The sequence below is a fragment of the Tursiops truncatus genome, chromosome 9 (assembly GCF_011762595.2).
Source record: "Tursiops truncatus isolate mTurTru1 chromosome 9, mTurTru1.mat.Y, whole genome shotgun sequence".
Classification (NCBI taxonomy): Eukaryota; Metazoa; Chordata; class Mammalia; order Artiodactyla; family Delphinidae; genus Tursiops; species Tursiops truncatus.
Window position 1 is genome coordinate 64,008,042 of NC_047042.1, and position 22,287 is coordinate 64,030,328.

General features: G+C 40.0%; 1 long non-coding RNA gene across 3 annotated transcripts in view; it reads left to right on the forward strand.

The window, feature by feature from the left end:
- The window catches only part of LOC109548391 (uncharacterized), a 109,293-nt gene that overhangs the window by 58,316 nt on the left and 28,690 nt on the right, over positions 1-22,287 (forward strand). For all 3 annotated transcript variants that reach the window (XR_004528157.2, XR_002174471.3, XR_012334033.1), the window contains exons 3-5: positions 9,006-9,081; positions 18,461-18,566; positions 20,390-20,550. This is a non-coding gene — a long non-coding RNA (uncharacterized lncRNA). The remainder of the gene's footprint in view (positions 1-9,005; positions 9,082-18,460; positions 18,567-20,389; positions 20,551-22,287) is intronic.

Sequence of the window (22,287 nt, forward strand, 5' to 3'; positions counted from 1 at the left end):
AGTCCCTGAAGGAAGGGAATTAACAATCACCATCATTCCATTTTACAGATGTGAGAACTGAAGTGTAAGGTGCTCAGACCAGCATGAGTCAGTGAGTCAAAGTCAGAATAGAATGATATGTAAATGGGACAGATGGAGCAGAAGTGCAGCCTACAATCTACTTTAGGGCTCTGACTGTATAACAACTTGGGAAGCCCTGGCATTGCACCCTGGTACAACAAGAGAAACGTCCTCCTGCCTATCAGAGGGGTAGAGCAAGGAGGAAAATCCTTGGACTCAGTCAGGGCAGAGCCTCTATTTAGTTCCCCACTGTGTGCCCACCTCCACCCCATACACCCCAAGGTCCACGTAACTCGGAACTTGGCTTCGCCCTAGTGAACTCTGGTCAAGTGAAAGAATAAGTGAGTGGATGCCTTGTGACTCTCATTTGGGCATTTGAACCACTAAATCAATATTTCTTAAAATGGTACAGTCATGCCCCTTTAGAAGAGAGAAAATAAAAGCCCCCAGCATCATTTATCTGTAATTGTCCCTGCAAAAACAGCAATAAGAATCTCTCTAGATTGACATGGGACCATATGCATTTGGTTCTAGCGATGCCCTTTTCTTTTCTTTTTTTTAAAATAAATTTATTTATTTATTTATTTTCGGCTGCATTGGGTCTTTGTTGCTGTGCGTCGGCTTTTCTCTAGTTGTGGCGAGCAGGCGCTACTCTTCATTGCAGTGTGCGGGCTTCTCATTGCTGTGGCTTCTCTTTTTGCGGAGCACCGGATCTAGGCACGCGGGCTTCAGTAGTTGTGACGCACGGGTTTAGTTGCTCCGCGGCATGTGGGATCTTCCCACACCAGGGCTCGAACCCATGTCCCCTGCATTGGCAGGCGGATTCTCAACCACTGCGCCACCAGGGAAGCCCGATGCCCTTTTCTAATAAAACAAATATCTAAGTAAACAAATAAACACAAATACCATATATGAGGAAAAGTCTTCAATATGTTATGAAGTGAGAAAGTTATAAAATAGTCCATTCACTGGGCTACATGCTTTTAAATGTATTATCTCATTTAATCTTCACAAAAACCTTCTGAGGTGGGTGTTCCTTTTTGCTCCTTTTTATAAATACAGAAACTAAGAGAAGTTACATAACTTGTCCAGAATCACACAGCTTGAAAATGAGGATTTAAAACCAAGTCTGGGGGCTTCCCCAGTGGCACAGTGGTTAAAAATCCACCTGCCAATGCAGGGGACATGGGTTTGAGCCCTGGTCCGGGAAGATCCCACATACCGCGGAGCAACTAAGCCCATGCGCCACAACTACTGAAGCCCATGCACCTAGAACCCGTGCTCCACAATAGGACAAGCCACTGCAATGAGAAGCCTGCGCACTGCAACGAAGAGTTACTCCCGATCTCCACAACTAGAGAAAGCCCGCTCGCAACAACGAAGACCCAATGCAGTCAAAAATAAATAAATAAAATAAAATAATTAAAAAATAAAAAAAATAAAACCAAGTCTGTTTGAATCCAGAGTCTGGCATCTTATTGCCTCTCTCTGGTTCTTACTTGTACTCTGGCTTTTTGAATCCTCTCTTCCTTCTCTTCTTTCTCTCTTTTTTTTTTTCTCAATTTCTGTATCTGTTTCTATTCTCTCTCTCTCTCTCTCTCTCTCTCTCTCTTTCTCTCTCTCTCTCTCTCTCTCTCTCTCTCACCACATATGTTTATCTATGGATAGCTTTCTTCACATTCTCCAAGGGGTCCACTATTTAGAGAAGTTTCATTGCCAAAGAACCTTGCCAAGCCCAGACTCAAAGGCTGAGCGTGGAATCCGCGACTCCAGCCACTAGGTCATTGCCTCAGGTCACTGCCCAGCTGCTGAGCACATCCCAGACTCACAGACTCTGCGTGGGCTGGGACTGTCCATGCATTTTGTCACTGGGACTTGAAAACAGCAATTTTTAACTTCAGAAGCAGTGTTTAGAAATGGCTGCCACTTAGAGTTTATCGACTAGTTTGTATGAACATATGCTATCAATATAAATAATTTGCATCAGAGATTTGCTTGGGTTCTTCTGTAGAGACACTCTGCATGCTCCAGAAATTGTGAAGATCAAAAGATTATGCAAGCAGCAGTGGCACGTCTTCCTTTGCTTTAACACATATATACATGCTTCTAATAGCTAACATTTCAGTAATGACTGTGTACAAAACACATGCTAAGTGGTTTACATACATTATCTTATTTAACCAAGTGTCACAGGGGCTAAACAATAGCCCAACTGTCTCTTACTGGTACTTGGCAGAGCCAGCTCTCTAATACAGGTGCACCTCATGTCAGGGCTTCATGTCTCAACCCTTCTGTTCTCAGTGACAAGCGCTAGGCCATCCTTGACAGAGATGAAAACAGCCCAGCAAGGAACTTGGAATCCAGTAGCAAAGATTTTTTAAATGTTTACCAGTATAACAACAAAGGACAGAATGCAACCTAATATTACCCTCTCTGTCCAATGGATAAAGAGTAGTAATGATTTCTTTAAAAGAGAAAATCTTTAATTTGTGTGTGACGCTCTTAAAAAAAAAAAAGAACTTGGAGAAAAGAGGAAACCACAGAGCATTCTCTAAGATGGGCAGCCTTCCAAACATCACAATTACTTCTGTGGAAAGCAGAGCTAAGACTGAGGAGGTGAAAGTCCAGAAAGTCAATGTCCAGGGTGGGTTTAAAACTTGTTATGTGCATCTGGAGATAAAGAAGTCAAAGGGCCAAGGAAAGATTAGAGTTAATGACCCACATGGTAGTCAACCCTTAATACTGGAGGGGTGGCTGCTACCAACGAAAGAGCACAGAGGCTGAGAATTCGAGAATTAACTACTAACACTGGAGAGCCCTTGAAGGCTGAGACCTTTCCTTGGTTTATTTTGTTTTGCTATAAATCATTTACTTAATACACTGTAGTTCTTAAGATAGTACACGCTGTATTAATTTATGACCATTATCAGGTTGAGGGAGAAAACACAAAGTTTGTATACAAAAGAAAATATCTCCCAAATTGTTTTATTTAGATACATGATTGAGTGTAGGAAATCAATGCCAAGACTCATTTTTAAAGGGTTGCCTAAACTCCAACAGTGTTTAAGTGATTCTAAATCCCAGTCAAATTGCAATGGAGTTGTCTCCCCCATCAAAATTATACGTTTCATAAATGTCTATCCATTGTGACTTTAAAACATACTCAAAAGTTTTGGAAGAATACAGAGCTAGGGAGTTCAGTAGCTTGGTGAGAGAATCGTAAGAACTAGACCTTCTTCAATATATGTTCATCAAAAACTCTATTTTTTCAATATGAGAACATTTATTCTTCTAATTCATTTTCCACTTACAATCATATCTCTTAGTTGGGATGCTTCATGGAATCGTAAAAAAAAAAAAAAGCTATAATGCAACTATTTCTCAGAAAAAGAAGTTTGTTTATACTACATTTGCCCTTTAAGGGTTATCTGATTGCAATTATCTTTCTCCAAAAAAATCTTGCTAGAACTTGAAAAGTTCTAACAGAAATTGGTATGGAGCAGTCAGGCAATGGCAAGTACAAGAGTGAAAAAAACATAAGTCCTGACTTTGAAAAGTATTTACATACATTCCAGTGCATTCCAAACACATAAAGAATAGACTTAGCAAGGAAAGGCACTTCATGCCCAAAGTTGAATCTTTGAAGCTGGGATCTGAATAAAAGAAACACTTCATGTTACTGCTACACGTAGAGAAACAGAGCAGAAATTGTAGGCCCAAATGCAGTGTTCCTGGAAGATTCGTGAGAGAGAAGGGCAAACATACACCAAGTAGATACTTCTCATAAGGACATGCTTTGCAATTTGAGCATTTTTGAACTTGCAATGGAATTTTAAAGCCATCCAGAAACAACAGATGTTTGAACCCAAATGATCCAACGTCTTGATGCCAAAATTAGGGCTCTGAAGAGGAACGTTAGAGTTGTAACATATGAAGAACTACTTCAGGAACTCTTCTCCAGGGAAACAGTTGAAAGAGACTTATTCTATGGCTTGCTGACCCATCCTTTTATCTGTGCCCATTTATACTCCAAGTGATAAAAATTTCTGTCAAATGAAAATATTAATAAATAAATGCAAGTCTCTTTCCTAGGTGTAACTTCAATCTCCTCTCTCTCCCCTTTGAGCACTCTATCTCTAAATTGAATTATGAAACCAGGAGGAGGACTTTTCTAAACATTATTTATCCCCAAACTTTTACATATGAAAACCAATAACGGGTTATGGTTGAACCTACCCAGCACAGAATTATCTAGCTAATTAGTTGTAAGCAGCAAGTCAGATATTTCAAGAAAGCCAAAAAAAAACTGGCCAATACCAACTCCCACCAACAATAAATAAGCAAACTCCACTTTACAAGGTACTTTTTTTTCCAGATTAAATAGGTAACAGATAAATGCCAAATCTCTGCTTTTACTTGGTTTAAAGGCTATGTCGAGGTTGCTGTATAATTCTAAAACAAAGTTGTTGTTTTTTCATTACCTTGTCAGATCAACTTTTTCCCCACCTCTCTCTGTTAAACAAATAAATGCAACTTAGACATCAAATCCCTTTATTCAATATTCAAAGAAACTTTTTGTACATCTCATTCACCAACTAAACTTCCCATCAAGTTAGCAAGGTTTATTGGTTTCCAGAAGGATGTTAGCATAAAGATATTTCTTATTTCAGCGACACAACTACTATAAAATAGCGCCTGTGAGGAGAAAGTGGCAGTATGGTCGTGGTTCCAAAAGGGAGCCAGGAGCTCAAATTGTAAGTGCATTTTAAAAATAGCATAGCAGCTATGATTATAATTTAGCTCCACAGCATGTAAGCGTGGTATGAACAGGAAATGGGAGTACATCTTCTGAGCCTGATAAGATTCTCTAATGTAAGACATATGCTCTGTATCTTAGCTGGAGAGCTAGACCTAGCCAGAAAGAAGAAAAGCATATATGTTTATCTTTAATCCAAAGATTAAACCTATCAACCTTGGAAGATTTTTTGAATTGCTATTGAATTAAGTGATGAAGTCAATGCAGCATACATTCAAAAGTGAAAAAAAAATACCTTTATAAAAATACCTTTATTAAAAATGAAAATTTGAAGTAACTTCCAGAGGAAAATTAATTAAGTGAGCTACGCATACTAAGACTGTGTTATCTCAGTGCAAGCTCCGAAGGGCAGAGCCTCTCCTTAGAGAAGTCAGTGCTAATCAGGGTACACTCCAGACAAAAGTTGAATTCACTAAGGCTCACATGTTTTAAGAACATTTTACAATGTCAATAATTATTCCTAATTCTATTTATGACAAATAGAAACGTGACAAAATGCCCTTGAGTTTACTCCTACATTCTAGGAAGGAACTGATTGTTTAAGCATATGTTTCCAGATTAGCATTGTAGAGAATGTATAAGATAAAGCAACAAGGCTTAGCAATAGATACATGACAGTACATCAAAGTACAGATTGACTTATTACATCACCCAATTTTATTGTCCACATTAGAGACAATGAAAAGGAGCTGATACCAGTGCCTATCATCAAAATACAAATTTTGATTTATTACCCTTTGATGCAAATCATAGTAAAGAAAACCTTTAACAGCTGGAAAAGAAACCCCCCCAAAAAAGTACTTTAGTTTCTAGGCTCTGTTCCTTTACAAACAGTAGGTTAGGAGATTTTTCTCGTTATTCAGTATAAGAATAATTTGCTCATTCAACAAAAATTTATCAAGTGCTTCCTATGCATGAGGCATTGTTGTAATGGCCAGGCTATAGCAGTAGGAAAGACAGACAAGGAGCTTACATTCCAGTAGAAATCATTCAGTAAATACATAAACAAGAGACCTTGAAGGGTAATGAGTGCTGTTAAGGGAATGAAAGGATGATGTGTAGAGAAAAACAGAATAGGTGGGGACCGTTTTAAATAGGATGGTCAAACAAAGGCTTGCTTGAGCTGAGACCTAAATGATGAGAATCCAAATGGGTGAACACACAGGAGAATGTTCTAAGGGTAGAGGTAAGAGCTAGTACCAAAGGTCCTGAGATCAGAACAAACTTGACTTCTTCAAGGAATAGAAACAAATTCAGTGAGGCCAAAACATGGTGATTGATGGGGGGCGGGGAAGAGAGGAGGTTGGGGAGTCAGTAAGGAGCCAGATCATATAGGACCTATTGCTGTACCTTGGTAAGAGGTTTGGATTTCTTTTAAGGAATAATGAAAAGTCATTGGAGAATTTTATGTGACCTTGATTTGATTTTTGTGTTTTTTTAATTATAAAATATTTCAGGTATCCAAAAATGTATGGATAACAAGCATATGGATACTGCAAGAAATTAGATTCAGTGAAATCCCCATGGTACCCTTCTCAATCCTATTCCCCTCCCTCTTTTTTCTTTTTTTTTAAGATTTATTTATTATTTATTTATTCATTTTATTTATTTTTGGCTGCATGGGGTCCTAGTTGCGGCACGCAGGATCTTCGTTGAGGCATGTGGGATCTCTCTTTGCCACGCGTGGGCTTCTCCCTAGTTGTGGCGTGTGGGTTTTCTCTTCTCTAGTTGTGGCGTGCAGGCTCCTGAGCGCGTCAGCTCTGTAGTTTGCGGCACGCAGGCTCTAGTTGAGGCACACCAGCTCAGTAGTTGCGATACACTGGCTTAGTTGCCCTGCAGCATGTGGGATCTTATTTCCCTGACCAGGGATCAAACCCGCGTCCCCTGCATTGTAAGGTGGATTTTTTACCACTGGACCACCAGGGAAGTCCCTCCCCTCCCTCTTTAAAGGTAACTCCTATTCTGAATTTTATGTTTATAATATTCATTCATGTTTTTGTGCTTTACCACACACATACACACACACACACACACTCACACTCACACACACGCATACATGTCCATAAACAATGTGTGTAACACTGCTTTGCTTTTTTAAATTAAGGTATAATTGATATTGCATGTCTTTAAACTTTATATGAATGGTACCATACTGTACCTATTCTGCAACTTGCTCTTTTTCCCCTCTGTTGTATTTTTTTGAGATTTATTCATTCATATGGAGTTCTTATTCATTTATTTTAAACAACTGTTTAGTATTCTTTTATATTAAAATACCACAATTTATCCATTCTTTGGCTGATGGACATTTATGTTGTCTTCAATGCTTCTGTTCATATCTCCCTGAGCAGGTAATGGAATATAGAGAGACAAGAGCGGAAACGTGAAAACCAGTTAGAAGACTCTTCAGAGTGCAGCAGAAAGCCAGCGATGGCTAGGGCTAAGATAAAGCAACTGAGATGAATAGACATGGAGAAATTTGGTATACATTTTGGAAATGCAGCTGATTGGACTTACAAATGGATTGATAGGGAGGAGGGGTTGCAGAGAGATGGTTAGAAATCAAGGATGAATTGGCCTTGAGCTATTTTGGCCTTGAGCTATTTTTCGAGGGCATCTAGAAGCCCAAATCTTAGGACTTCAAAAAGTAACATGTGATGTGATACCTTTCTTCTCTAGTACCTTCTCTAGTACCTTTCTTCTCTAGTACCTTCTCTAGTACCTTTCTTCTCTAGTACCTTACAATATTAGGTACTTCATAAAATTCTGTTGAATGAAAAATAATTGAATAAATCATAGACTTTAGGGCTTCCCTGGTGGCGCAGTGGTTGAGAATCTGCCTGCTAAGGCAGGGGACACGGGTTCGAGCCCCGGTCTGGGAGGATCCCACATGCCGCGGAGCAACTAGGCCCGTGAGCCACAACTACTGAGCCTGCGCGTCTGGAGCTTGTGCTCCACAACAAGAGAGGCTGCGATAGTGAGAGGCCCGCACATCGCGATGAAGAGTGGCCCCCGCTTGCCACAACTAGAGAAAGCCCTAGCACAGAAACGAAGACCCAACATGGCAAAAATAAATAAATTAATTAATTAAAATAAATTTGTTAAAAAATAATAATAATAATAGACTTTACAATTGGTTCTCTATGGTATACTGGGATTATATTGAGATTTAGTTATATGACAACCTAGAATATTTTCAGATGAAATGAAATGAAGTGGGGTTTTGTTAAAATAATCAAGAGGGGAATGTGTGTGTTTGAGGATTATTAGTAAAACAAGATTGACTCTATGTTAAACATTTTTTTTTTTTTTCTTTTTTGCGGTACGCGGGCTCTCCTGTTGCGGAGTACAGGCACCAGACGCGCAGGCTCAGCGGCCATGGCTCACGGGCCTAGCCGCTCCGCGGCGTGTGGAATCTTCCCAGACTGGGGCACGAACCTGCGTCTCCTGTATCGGCAGACGGACTCTCAACCACTGCGCCACCAGGGAAGCCCTGTGTTAAACATTTTTGAAGCTGAGTGATGGGTATATAGAAATTGCACTTTTGTGAATGTATGAAAATTACCATGATAAAAAGTGTAAAAAGAGATAAGAAAAAATTTTAGCTATCTTCCCATCAGGATGTGAGTTGCCCCAATATGGCGTCAAGTAAACATAACCACTCCACGTAAGTAGGTTGTCAGAAAATTCAGGCGGTCCAGGCAAAGTTCTTAACCTTTTGGGGTTTACAAATTCCTTAGAGAATTTGATGAAACATGTGAAAACTTTTCCCAGAAAAAAAAATACACATATACACAATTTTGCATAAATAAATCAGGATTTTTAAAATTTTTTTAAAGCTGATGTCATAGACCAGGTTAAGAAATCCAGATAAGGACTTTCTTGGTGGTCCAGTGGGTAAGACTCTGTGCTCCCAATGTAAGGGGCCCAGGTTCAATCCCTGGTCAGGGAACTAGATCTCATATGCATGCCACAACTAAAGTCCACATGCTGCAACGAAAAAAAAAGATCCCGCATGCTGCAACTAAAGATCCTGCATGCCACAACGAAGATCCCACGCAACTAAGACCCGGCGCAGTCTAAATAAATAAATATATATATATATATGTTTTTTGTGTTTTTTTTAAAGAAAGAAAGAAAAGAAATCCAGATAGACTCAGGAAAAGACCTCACTGAAGTCTGACTTCAGCACTACGAGTTCTCAGGTAATTTGTTAATACAGAATTTTGTCCTATTAGTTTTTTTTAATGTTCTACTTTCCACAGTTGGCGCTTACATTCCTACCTAGAGTTTGCAGCTGGATGACTGAAGTTTGAGTCTTGTTTTTATCGCTTTAAAGATGATGATCCTGCAAAATTACTTAACCTTTCTCAGCCTCAGCTTCTTTATCTGTAAGTTTGAAATAGGAATACACCTAGTGCTATTGGTGATAAAAATGAGCTAATATAATTGAAAGTCCTTGGTAAGATTTAAAGAGCACTATAAATTGGTGGTAAAATTTTATGCTTATTATGTGCCAAGAACTCTTCTAAACACTTTAAGTACCATTATTAACCTCATTTTTACACATGAAGAAACTAAGACACACAGAAGTTAAGTAACATGCTTAATGTCATATGGCTAATAAGGGGTTGAATTAGAATTTGAGCCCAGCCAATCTGACTCTAAAGTGTATGCTCTTAATCTTTATGCTGTGAATTTTAGTATTCACCCTGAATATAATACCCCTCCACTGCTCCATGATGTAATATTGTGCGCATCTGATGAATACTCTCAACCTAGGCCTGAGAGGAAAACTGTAATTCAAGTAGCAGCCAAATTCTAAGGGACAAAAAATGATGCCATGAGACTTCCCTGGTGGCGCAGTGGTTAAGAATCTGCCTACCAATGCAGGCGACACAGGTTAGATCCCTGGTCTGGGAAGATCCCACATGCCACGGAGTAACTAAGCCTGTGAGCCACAACTACTGAGCCTGTGTGCCACAACTACTGAAGCCCATGCACCTAGAGCCCGTGCTCCACACAAGAGAAGCCACCACACTGAGAAGCCCATGCACTGCAACAAAGAGTAGCCCGCGCTCATCACAACTAGATAAAGCCCTAGCGCAGCAACAATGCAGCCATAAATAAATAAATAAATATTTTTTAAAAAATGATGCCACCTTGTCTTATTTTTTAATTTAAAAAAATTAAAGTTTTTAATGATAATTAATTAATTAATTTTTTCTTTTTGTGGTACGCAGGCCTCTCACTGCCGCGGCCTCTCCCGCTACGGAGCACAGGCTCCGGATGCGCAGGCTCAGCGGCCACGGCCCACGGGGCCAAACGCTCCGCGTCACGCGGGACCCTCCCAGACCGGGGCACGAACCCGCGCCCCCCGCATTGGCAGGCGGACTCCCAACCACTGCGCCACCAGGAAAGCCCTAATTTTTTATGTTGTTAATTTTTTCCTATGTTTAGTATTTATACTGTAAGATTTGATTTGATTTGATTTGATTTAAGTTCTTTTTTTGGAGAAGTTGTTAACTCCGGGGGTGGGACAGGGAAAATAAAGTGATTCTGGAGCATCTTGTGATGCCAAGAAAAGTAAGGAAGTACTCAAAAACCAATGGCAGGGGCTTCCTTGGTGGCGCAGTGGTTGAGAGTCCGCCTGCTGATGCAGGGGACACGGGTTCAGGGAGATCCCACATGCCGCGGAGCGGCTAGGCCCCTGAGCCATGGCCGCTGAGCCTGCGCGTCCGGAGCCTGTGCTCCGCAATCGGAGAGGCCACAACAGTGAGAGGCCCGTGTACCGCAAAAAAACAAAAAACAAAAAAACAATGGCAGCATATCAAAAAGACATAGGGGCAAACTAGAAAGGACTTTCAGTGACCAAAGATGAAACAATTTGAGCAAGAAATAAATAACAATAGGATTGGATTATAATCCATAGAATAAAATAAATATCCATGAATCTTATTGATATTAATAAATTTTAAAATAAATGGGAGTGAAGAGACAGTCTATCTTACATAAAAATTCCAATTAATAAATGTGGAAGAAATGAGGAAAATACTGAAACAGAACACCACAGTAATATTTGTTGCAGGCAAGATCCATCAGTGGATAATAAAATCAGTGGAATAGAAACAGGGTATTTTCATAATCTTAAAGTGTCTCCCCCAAATATTTATTAATTATAAAGGTAAAAATAGTGGAGAAACCTGGCAAATAGCACCTTAACCAAGTGATGGGAGTTAACATCACTGGTATAAGATACCAATATCATGAACTCCTGGATTATGATGTCCTAAGAAGGACACATCACTTCTGTGAATTCTGATCAAAAATGCATAAAACTCAATTTAATCATGAGAAAATAGCAAATTCTATAGAAAACCTAACTAATATTCTTCAAAAGTGTCAAAGTCATGAAAGACAAGGAGAGACTGAGGAATGATTCACATTGTTGGAGACTAAGCAGAGCTGACAACTACATGTGAGATCCTGGACAGGATCGTGGAAAAGGATGATAGGGAAAACAGGGTAACCCAAAGAAAGTCTGTAGATTAATTATTGTTATTCTCTATTATTAGGTATTATAGCAATGTTAATTTCTTAGTTTTGATCATTATACTGTGGGTCATGTAAATTGTTAAATGTTAGGGGAAGGAACATCAAGTGTACACAGGAGCTCTCCTGTTCTATGTAACTTTTCTATAAGTCAAATTATTTCAAAATAAAAAAAGTTACAAGCAAAACATAAATCCTGGGTTTCCCTGGTGGCGCAGTGGTTGAGAGTCCGCCTGCCGATGCAGGGGACGCGGGTTCGTGCCCCGGCCCGGGAGGATCCCACATGCCGCGGAGTAGCTGGGCCCGTGAGCCATGGCCGCTGAGCCTGCGCGTCCGGAGCCTGTGCTCCGCAGCGGGAGAGGCCGCAGCAGTGAGAGGCCCGCGTACCGCAAAAAAAAAAAACACAAAAAAACCAAAATAAATATGATGAGAGACTTCCCTGGTGGCACAGTGGTTAAGAATCCGCCTGACAATGCAGGGGACACAGGTTCGAGCTCTGGTCCAGGAAGATCCCACATGCTGCAGAGCAGCTAAGCCTGTGTGCCACAACTACTGAGCCTGCGCTCTAGCACCTGCGAGGCACAACTACTGAGCCCGCGCGCCTAGAGCCTGAGCTCCACAACAAAAAGAAGCCACCACGTTGAGAAGCCTATGCACCTCAACGAAGAGTAGTCCCTGGTCGCCGCAACTAGAGAAAGCCCGTGCACAGCAACGAAGACCCAACGCAGCCAAAAATAAATAAATAAATAAAAATAATTTTAAAAATATAAGTAATGCAAGGAAAAGAAAAAGTAATGCAAGTGTTAGAAGATATAAAAAAAGGATACCAGTTACAAACAGACTTTCTCCTTTCTCCTTGATTTAATCAGAAGTTTTCAATTAGAATGACAAAGAGAATAATTTTCTGAGTAAATAGATTTTATTTAAAGTTGTATCAGTTTGCCACCTAAAATCAGCACACAAATGCCCAAGGTAAGGGACCATTCTTTGTGGAAGGTGGCTCTATTCTAAAGGGACCAATCGAGTGAGGGCTTATGTGAGATTAGACAGCTCAGTCTGTCTTGATCATTCTCATGCCTTAAATGTCATCTCTTCTCTTCTGTAATCTCCTACCTCCTCTTGATTACCTCTCATTTCTCTCTCTAACCCCTATAGAATTATTTTTACTTCTTGTAACACTCCTTACTGCATACCTCTTTAATAGCACTTAAAATATAAATTCATCATTATTTTTCTCCAATTCTGTGTCCTTCACTTAAATTTTAATTATGTAGGGCATCAGGGAGTGTATAATAGCATATTTATACCTCCAGACCTCTTACCAGTATCTAACAAGATGGTAGGCCCACAACAAACTGTTGAATTATTAAACTAAGAAAATTACAGAAATTAGAGGGGGAGAAACAAACAGTGTGATTTTCTGCCATCCTTGAAGCCATGATTTTGTCCTCACCTGTGTCTGACAAGCTTATTATTATTCAGATCCTTTATAAAATCTTCCCAAACACACATGAGGGTTCTCCATGAAGATGAAAAGTAAATAGCAATCCTTTCTTCAGAAGCTCTCAGAATTAATTTGCTTCCTCAAGCAATTATAATATATCACTCTTCCTTTGCAGAATATTTGCTAAAACATGGTTGGATGCCTCCATTGTAGATGTTATTGCCATATTTTTGTGGCTTGCTTATAAAGTGAGGTCAGTGCTAAGGTCACTTCTCTGTACCTGGGTGATGATCTCTGCTCTCCACAGAAAGGATGAGGGCCTGTCCTAGCTGACATTAGGTTAAGACGGTACAGGATGGCAAAGGAAACACACTACAGAGCAATATTCTTTTTTTTTTTTAAGGAAAGCTAATTAAAAAAAAATATTTATTAATTAATTTATTTTTGGCTGCACCATGTCTTCATTGCAGTATGCGGGATCTTTTTAGTGTGGCATGTGGGATCTTTAGTTGCAGTATGTGGACTTCTTAGTTGCGGCATGCATGTGGGATCTAGTTCCTCGACCAGGGCTCGAACCTGGGCCCCCTGCATTGGGAGCGCAGAGTCCTACCCAGTGGACCACCAGGGAAGTCTCAGAACAATATTTTTACTAGAAGCCAGAAATGTAACCTTCCTTGGACATCTCTTGAGATGGTTAATAGCAGTTTCTTTTGAGTATATAATTATGTCTAGATAGAAGTCAACCTGTTAACAACTATTGCATTTGAGAACAAGATTCAACATATGAGTACAAGACCTAACATGGGGGCACTTGGCAAGCATCCCTGAGATACTGAGCTAAAATTACCTCTACCTTATGAAATTATTATACAGAAATCAATAGCTTTCATACACACAAAAAACACGTAAGAAATATAATGGAGGGACTTCCCTGGTGGTGCAGTGTATAAGACTTCACACTCCCAGTGCAGGGGACCCAGGGTTCGATCCCTGGTCAGAGAACTAGATCCCACATGCATGCTGCAGCTAAGAGTTTGTGTGCCACAACTAAAGAGCCTGCCTGCTGCAACTAAGACCCAGAGCAACCAAATAAATAAATAAAATATTTTAAAAATGTATATAATGGAAGAAAAGAATCTGTTATAATAAGCCATAATATATATATATAATTCTTCATTCATTATAAACGTTACTAGAACTTTAAAACCACACTCAGATACCAATTTTCTCCTATCAGACAGGCAAAAACCCAAACATTTTACAACATGCTCTGTTGGCATAGCTGTCAGAAAACAGGTACTCTTATACATATAGTATAAAGTGACATAGCCCCTATGGAAGATAATTTGGCAATAGTGCAAAATTACAAATGCATTTATTTTTAGCTTCCCAATGCCTATTCTGGAAGTTTATGCTTTATACCAGCAATGTGTAAAGTAGCTGATGTGCACTGTTAGTAAGCATTGTTAGTAATAGCAGACAGCTGGGGGAAAAATCAAGCATTCATCAAAAGATGCTTTGTACAAAACATATTTGTACAAAAACAAATTATATAGATCTCAATTGAGGGACATTTTACAAAATACCTGACTGGTATTCCTCAAAGCTGTCAAGGTCAACAAAACCAAGGAAAGTCTAAGAAACTCTCACGACCAAGAGGAACCTAAGGAGACATGATGAGTAAATGTAATATGATTTCCTGGAACAGAAAATGGTAAAACTAAGGAAATCTGAACAAAATATAGACTTTAGTTAATATTAATGTATTGATACTAGCTCAATAATTGTAACAAGTGTACCATGCTAAAATAAAATGTTAATAATAGGGGAAAACAAATAGATGGGAATTCTCTGTATTATATTCACAATATTTTTGTAAATATAAAACTGTTCTTAAGAAATGAAAGTTAGGGCTTCCCTGGTGGCGCAGTGGTTGAGAGTCCGCCTGCCGATGCAGGGGACACGGGTTCGTGCCCCGGTCCGGGAAGATCCCACATGCCGCGGAGCGGCTGGGCCCGTGAGCCATGGCCGCTGAGCCTGCGCGTCCGGAGCCTGTGCTCTGCAGCGGTAGAGGCCACAGCAGTGAGAGGCCCGCGTAACCCAAAAAAAAAAAAAAAAAAAAAAAAAAGAAAAGAAATGAAAGTTATTAACAAAAATAAATTATGAGATAGCCATGTGATGGGATAATTCTATGAAACATTCAAGAAAGAAAAAGGAAGTTCTTTCTGAACTGATAAGGAAAGATCTGCAAGGTTGTAAAGTGAAAAGAGCAGTTGTATAAGCACCTGTATTTGTCTAAAGAAACCATGTGTGCACACACAATACCTGATAACAGTGGTCACCTGTCAGGGCTAGAGTAGGAAAAACAGGGTGGATGGAGAATACACACACACACACACACACACACGCACGCACGCACGCACGCACGCGCGCGCGCGCGCGCGCACGCTACCTATGTGAATGGAATACCTAGTTAACTAATTAAGTTAACTCCTGCCTATAGGACCCTCTGTGAATGAGCGGTGAGATGGACTCCTGGGTAAAATGTGATTATTGCTGAGAACTCCCTTCCCCAAGTGATGAATCTTTCTACCCTCTGCATCTCTATAAAATCATTTTTAAAATAAGTATAAAATAAAAATCAAACTGATTTGAGCCTGCCAAACTTATACGAACCCAAACACCTAAACCACTTTAACTAAAAAATCATGTTACCCCTCCATAAAATCCTCAATTTCTTTTTCTGTAAAGTGAGGGTGGGCTCAAATAAAATTTTCTGTTTTGAAAAATTCTTATCATTGATTGAAAGAAAGACAATTCACGGGTAGGAGAGAGGGAAGAATGGCAGATTCATGAAAAACTTTGAAATGAAGAGCAAGATAATGAAAGTTTGTTATTTTTTAAAAATATTAACAGAATCAAGTTCTGTTCTACCTCTAGGAAGATATTCCTTCACTGAGTATTTTAACGGTAGATAGAGGGACATAATAATTTGAAATTGGAAGTTTCTCATTTAGAAAAAAAAACGCTAGTGATTGGAAGAGTAAGATTCATTTTACCTTTATTTCAAAGAACTTTTAGAAACAATTCAAATGGAAAGGCATTTAATTATATGAGCTTCACAATGACATTATCTTCAAATGAGGCCCACCTCCTAACATTTGAGGTGGTCAAGGTCAAAAGTACACATTGGGGTCAACAGCCACTATATCTAAATACTTTAAAGTGATAAATCAAGCTAGCAAATTGTTAAATAGATATTTAAACACTCCTATCTTGACATCTTCATAACAACCTAAAAGATTAGGTTTGAATTTAGATTTCTCAGACTCTTCAGAGTTCCACAGCAGATAATAACAGGAAGGAGGAGGAGAGCTGAACCCTAGCCTCTGACCTGTGACTTATCCATCCTTGGGAGGATAAAGGTGGAAAAGAAGCCATGGAAGTTGCTTGGACCAGGTGACCTTGGAATTCCTCTGTCCAGGTTACCCCACATGTGGTCTGATAGAGGACACACAGGCTCTGAGTAGGCAATTCCCCTTAGCAACACAGACATCTCACTCCATGGCCAGGGATAAGGCCAAAGGAAGGCAAAGGTAGGGTCCTCAGAAGTTTGGGGACCAGGGTCAGGGATTTCTCATCCTGGTCTAGGGGTGATACTGCTTCAGATACTTCTTAGTGATCAGTCATCAGATGAGGGAATAAAGAGTAAAGCTTTCATTCTTTTGGGTCCCTTGAAATATCATTTTGCGGGCTTCCCTGGTGGCACAGTGGTTGAGAGTCCGCCTGCCGATGCAGGGAACACGGGTTCATGCCCCGGTCCGGGAAGATCCCACATGCCGCGGAGCGGCTGGGCCCGTGAACCATGGCCGCTGAGCCTGCGCGTCCGGAGCCTGTGCTCCGCAACGGGAGAGGCCACAGCAGTGAGAGGCCCGCGTACCGAAAATAAATAAATAAATAAATAAAAACAAGAAATATCATTTTGCAGTGGAGATTTTTATTATGATAATATTAATTGACAAATGGAGAAAAATCAAAAGATGGAAAGATTTGTCTTTTGGTATCATGCAATATTGAGATTTTCTGAAATTCAAGGTCATATTAAAATAAAGCAGAATTGGTTGATTTTTATTATTATTTAGTGCAGTTTTTACATAGTGTGTGATTTAAAACGTAATCCCTAGAGAGGAGGGAGGGAGGGTAGCGAGAATGGAGACTTTTACCCTTCAGTTGGTACTACTCTTGACCGTTGGATTTTTTATTTTTATCATGTAGATATATTGCATATATGTTAAAACAACAACAAAAATTAAAGAGCTTCTAATAGTCCCATAAGCAAATACAGAATTTTGAATGTTGAATTTAATTATCATCTATATTTCTTTTGGTTCCCAGATGAAGCATTACCAACACAACATATTAGGCAAAGTGATAAATACAAAAACTCTATTTTTTCTTAATGGCAACATTCATATTTGAAGCAAGCTGTCAGTAGCAAACAGCTTTGCTTGAGTAGCCTGGCTTAGCAGATGTCTTTGTTAGGAATGTGACAATTATCACCATTATTTATTTCACTGAATATCAAGTGGTACAGAGGGAAGCCAAGTCCTCCTCAATAGTGCATGTGGTTAATTACATCATGCTCTCCTCACATGCCTTATTCTTTGTTACTTGCTCTTGAAATTATCATAAAAAGACATATCTGACTGACTTAAAACCAAATGCAGTTCAAAGTTACTATCAGCTATCACACAAAACTATGTAGACTACATGGGGAAAAGGAAATTATTTTTTTCCAGCCAATTTACTTGCTGTTTAATAGTATTAGGTAACATTTTTTGAGGGCTTAGTCTATACCAGAGAGTGAGTAAGCATTTTACATGCATTATCTCTCTTCATTATAATCAGAAACTCCCCTGATATTTGCATATATATTCTTTCACCTACACTGTGCTGTCCTTTTAACATGTTATTATTTGTTACACTAGTCAATGACTTGTTTTGATATTATAAAAATCATGAATTTTTATCCATTGAATATTTCCAACTATGGAAGTTCTATTATGAATGGAAAATTTATATTACAATAAAGACCAAATCATTGAGGAAAAAAACATAAAAATCTTGCTCCCCCAAATAAGCTAAATTTTATTCTTAATTCTATAAATTTACTTAAGGCAACTCTTTCTATAGAATTCAAGAATTCAATAAACAATAAAGCACTCACTATGGGAGCACTTTATATTCATTAGGTTGGATAGAAAAATGAATTTAGTCTGTCCCTCTCTTCTTTTTTTTTTTTTTTTTTGCGGTACGCGGGCCTCTCACTGTTGTGGCCTCTCCCGTTGTGGAGCACAGGCTCCGGACACGCAGGCTCAGCGACCATGGCTCACGGGCCTAGCCGCTCCGCAGCATGTGGGATCTTCCCGGACCAGGGCACGAACCCGTGTTCCCTGCATCGGCAGGCGAACTCTCAACCACTGTGCCACCAGGGAAGCCCTGTCCCTCTCTTCCAAGTGTATGGTCTAATGGAGAAGAGAAACAAACAATTGGATGCCAAACTAATTGTGCTAAATTCTGTGTTCCAGATATCAACCAAGTACTTAATAATGCGGGGAGGCTGTTGTTTTGACTTTGGTGGTGGAGAAAGAGCATTTTGGAGGAGAATGATGTGAATTAGGCTTTGAAGACCAGGTAAACTTACAAAAGCTGATCTGGAAGGAAGGGTGAGTGACAGAGGAAATAGTTTAAAAAAAGCAACTGAGCATAGGACCTGTTTGGACTTGTCGCATGCCAGGGTGCAAGAATTTAGTGGGAGATAAGGCTAGAGTGATGGATTTAGACCAAATCATGGAGGGCTTTGACAGTAGAAGGCAATGGGTAGGAAAAGAAAGTCCGAGCTCAAAGTGACACACCTTTGGAAGATGACTAGCACTAGTGTTCAGAAAAGCCAACATTTAAGGTATTACTGGGGAAAGACAATTAAATGAACCAAAGAAAGGGAAAGGGTTATTGTTGTTGTTTAATGCAAAAGCACTTAACATGTGAATAGCAAAGTTGATTTGCTATTATTCCACTAAATGGAGGAAAAACAAACTGAAAACAAGGAGACCATTTAGGAGGCTATGCAATGGTCCAGGCAAGAATTAATGAGTTTCTGAAGAAAGGTAGTAAACAGAGGAGATTGATTTGAAAGATAATGGTGGAAACAGATCCCATTGGGTTGATTAGCCAAGATCAAAAACCCAGGAGTGGGGCTTCCCTGGTAGCGCAGTGGTTGAGAGTCCGCCTGCCGATGCAGGAGACACAGGTTCGTGCCCCAGTCTGGGAAGATCCCACATGCCGTGGAGCGGCTAGGCCTGTGAGCCATGGCCGCTGAGCCTGTGCATCCGGAGCCTGTGCTTCACAACGGGAGAGGCCACAACAGTGAGAGGCCCGCATACCGCAAAAAAAAAAACAACAACAAAAAACCCAGGAGTGAAAAGTGATGAGTTTAATTTAGATCAGACTTAATACATCAGTGTGGGATGCTCAGCATATAGTTAGGAACAGGGTGTAAATAAGGGAAGACAGATAAGGGCTAAAGGTACAGAGCTGGGAGTCAGTCTTAAAAAGAGGATAGCTAGATAGATCAAGCTGTAGAATAGGATGAGATTACCAAGGGACTGTCAAGACTTAAAGTAGAGAGGACTGAACACTGAATCTTCAGATTAAAGGGCTTGTTTTAAGGCAGGGAAGGTGTGAGGCAGGTTAGGAATCTTGGGAGAAAACTAAACAGAAGCAGTCCATGAGGCAGGAGGACCAAAAGAATGTAATGTGGGCTGCAGTGGAGATGAGAGTTCTAGTAAGAAGAGGGTGGTCAATGTTGTCAAATTCTGCTGAAAACAGAATTTGAGCAGAAGGTCTACGAAGATGTTTTGGCTTTAAGACTTTCCATAGGCTGATGGTGCTGAGGATCAAGAGGGAGAAGAAACCAAGGTAGATGAAGAGGAAGATGATCGACAGAAATAGCATGAACAGAAATTAGAATCAAGGGAGAGTATTAGGCCAGGAAAGAAAGGTTTGTAGATATCAAGGGGGGTTGGGGGATGCACAGAAAATGGAAGGGGAGTAGATGAAGGGGAGAAAATGGAAGGGCATCAAAGTCAAGAAGGACCCAGGGAGGGAGGAGAGAAAAGGAGAGATGGAAACACTGGCCTTAGAAGGAAATCAGGAAAAGTCTTCAGAGACTGGAGGGAAGACAAAAGGAATGGGTGGTAATTTGAACAGAATGAAATTTATGTAGTATTCATATCAGGTGTTCTCCAGCTTCCCATAATGTAGGTAGCAAAAGAGGGTGGAGGTAGGCGTAGAAATTGAAAGGGAGTACAGAAGATTGGAACAACAGCTATGTGTATTATAAGGGTGAATTGATGATAGGTAAGAAAAGGAATTCCCAGGGTTATTGAATTCCCAGACATATTGGAAAAATATATTTTAGAGCATCCAATCAACCTGGTTATGTCTATTTTCTCCAGAATTGTTCAGCTGCCTAGAAAAGGAACAAGAAGAAACAGATGGTTGGCCTAACCAGGTCTGGAGATTGACACGACAGTTGTGAACCAAGATGAGTGAAATAAGTCATTAGGTTGCAGGTCCGGCGAGCACAGTGGGAAGAACTGTCCCTGAGATTCCTCAGGTAGGTGGCTTGGGACATCCTGAGAGGCCAGGAAGGCTGGCAAATGGAGAAAGAGCAAAGGGTATGGGCCTGAAAGTGTGAAGGATGGGTCAGAAAAAAGTGAGGTAATAGGAGAGATAGACAGATAGTGGTCAGAGGAAACTTTTCAAGTTTGAGAGTCTCAAATGTGGAGACGTTATGGATGATGGTGAAAACTAAGGTGTGGCGACACTAAGGGAGATCTGAGGCAGAATGAGATGGAGCCACAGAGCTCAAGGCAAAGGAACTGATAGGTCAGAGAGTTAGAAAGATTATCAACATGGAATTTGAATCCCAAGGGAAAATACACTGGCTATAGGTGAGATTTTTTTATACGACTAAAAACACATTAATGTGATATTAAAACACATGAGCAGCTAGAAAAATACTTGGAAGGAAGACATTCAACCTTGTTCATTCAATAAATACATATTGAGCTGTGGGTTTAATGTGAAACTATATGCAATAAACATGATGTGGTGGATTCCTCCCAAGCAATGGTTTCATTAAGATTAAGATTTTGCTTCCCACTGTCAAAGAGTATAACTTAGCACCTGATGACCTCATACTAAAAATGGAAAATACAGGGCTTCCCTGGTGGCGCAGTGGTTGAGAGTCTGCCTGCTGATGCAGGGGACATGGATTCGTGCCGCGGTCCGGGAAGATCCCACACGCCGCGGAGTGGCTGGGCCCGTGAGCCATGGCCGCTGCGCGTCCGGAGACTGTGCTCCGCAACGGGAGAGGCCACAACAGTGAGAGGCCCGTGTACCGCAAAAAAAAAAAAAAAAGGAAAATACAAACTTGGAAGAAAGAAAACGGTAGAAAAGCTAAACCTGTCACATCACCATATACTTAAATGAATGGTTGAACCAAGTAAATAATAGTGATTCCCAGGAAATTACTCATATTCAGCATGAAACTACTAACCACTCCCTAATGTTTTGGCTTAGAGTATAAACTCACACTCAGAGACTCTTTCTACAGTCGATGAACCCAGACCTGCAGCCTCTCTCACTCAGTTGTCATAATACTAGCTTGGTGGTGGGATATCTGTAGTCATGAATGCAGGAACCACAGTAAACTGGGCTCACTGGTCCTTTGTAGCCCAGATGGGGACACAGCCACAATTTTCTAAAGTTCTAAAAATAGGTTTTTTTTTAGAGACAAGTACTCTATTATATACACTCATCAGGAGATTGTGCAGAGTTTGGGATGTTGTAATCATCCAACTCAAAGAGGAATTGTTAGCCAGATGTTGAAAAATATATGCAAATTGGCTCTGGGAGTACACGTTATCTCTAAATCTTCTCAAAGAATGTTGACCTAGTCCTAAAGCATTTATTTACACATTCTTTTCAAACCATCTTTAAACTCAGAAGCCCCATTTTGCATCACATAGGTTAGTCCAATATAGACAGTGTTGATAATTATTGAAGCTGTGTGATGGATATGAAGATTTACTATACTCTTCTCCCTACTTTAAATATGTTTGAAACTTTCCATACTAACAAGTTTTGTTTTAAAGGCAAAAAAGGAGATAAGTCCTTTTATTGTGCTTGTATAGCAATGAGACCCCTTTCTTGCTTTTCCCCTTCCTGCTGACATACACTGTAACCTATCAGAAATTGCTTATCCCAGTTCCATTTTTTCCAGAACAAATTAGAATGTACTAACGTTAAGATTTGAATGGTATAACATCATTATTATTTCAAATATTCC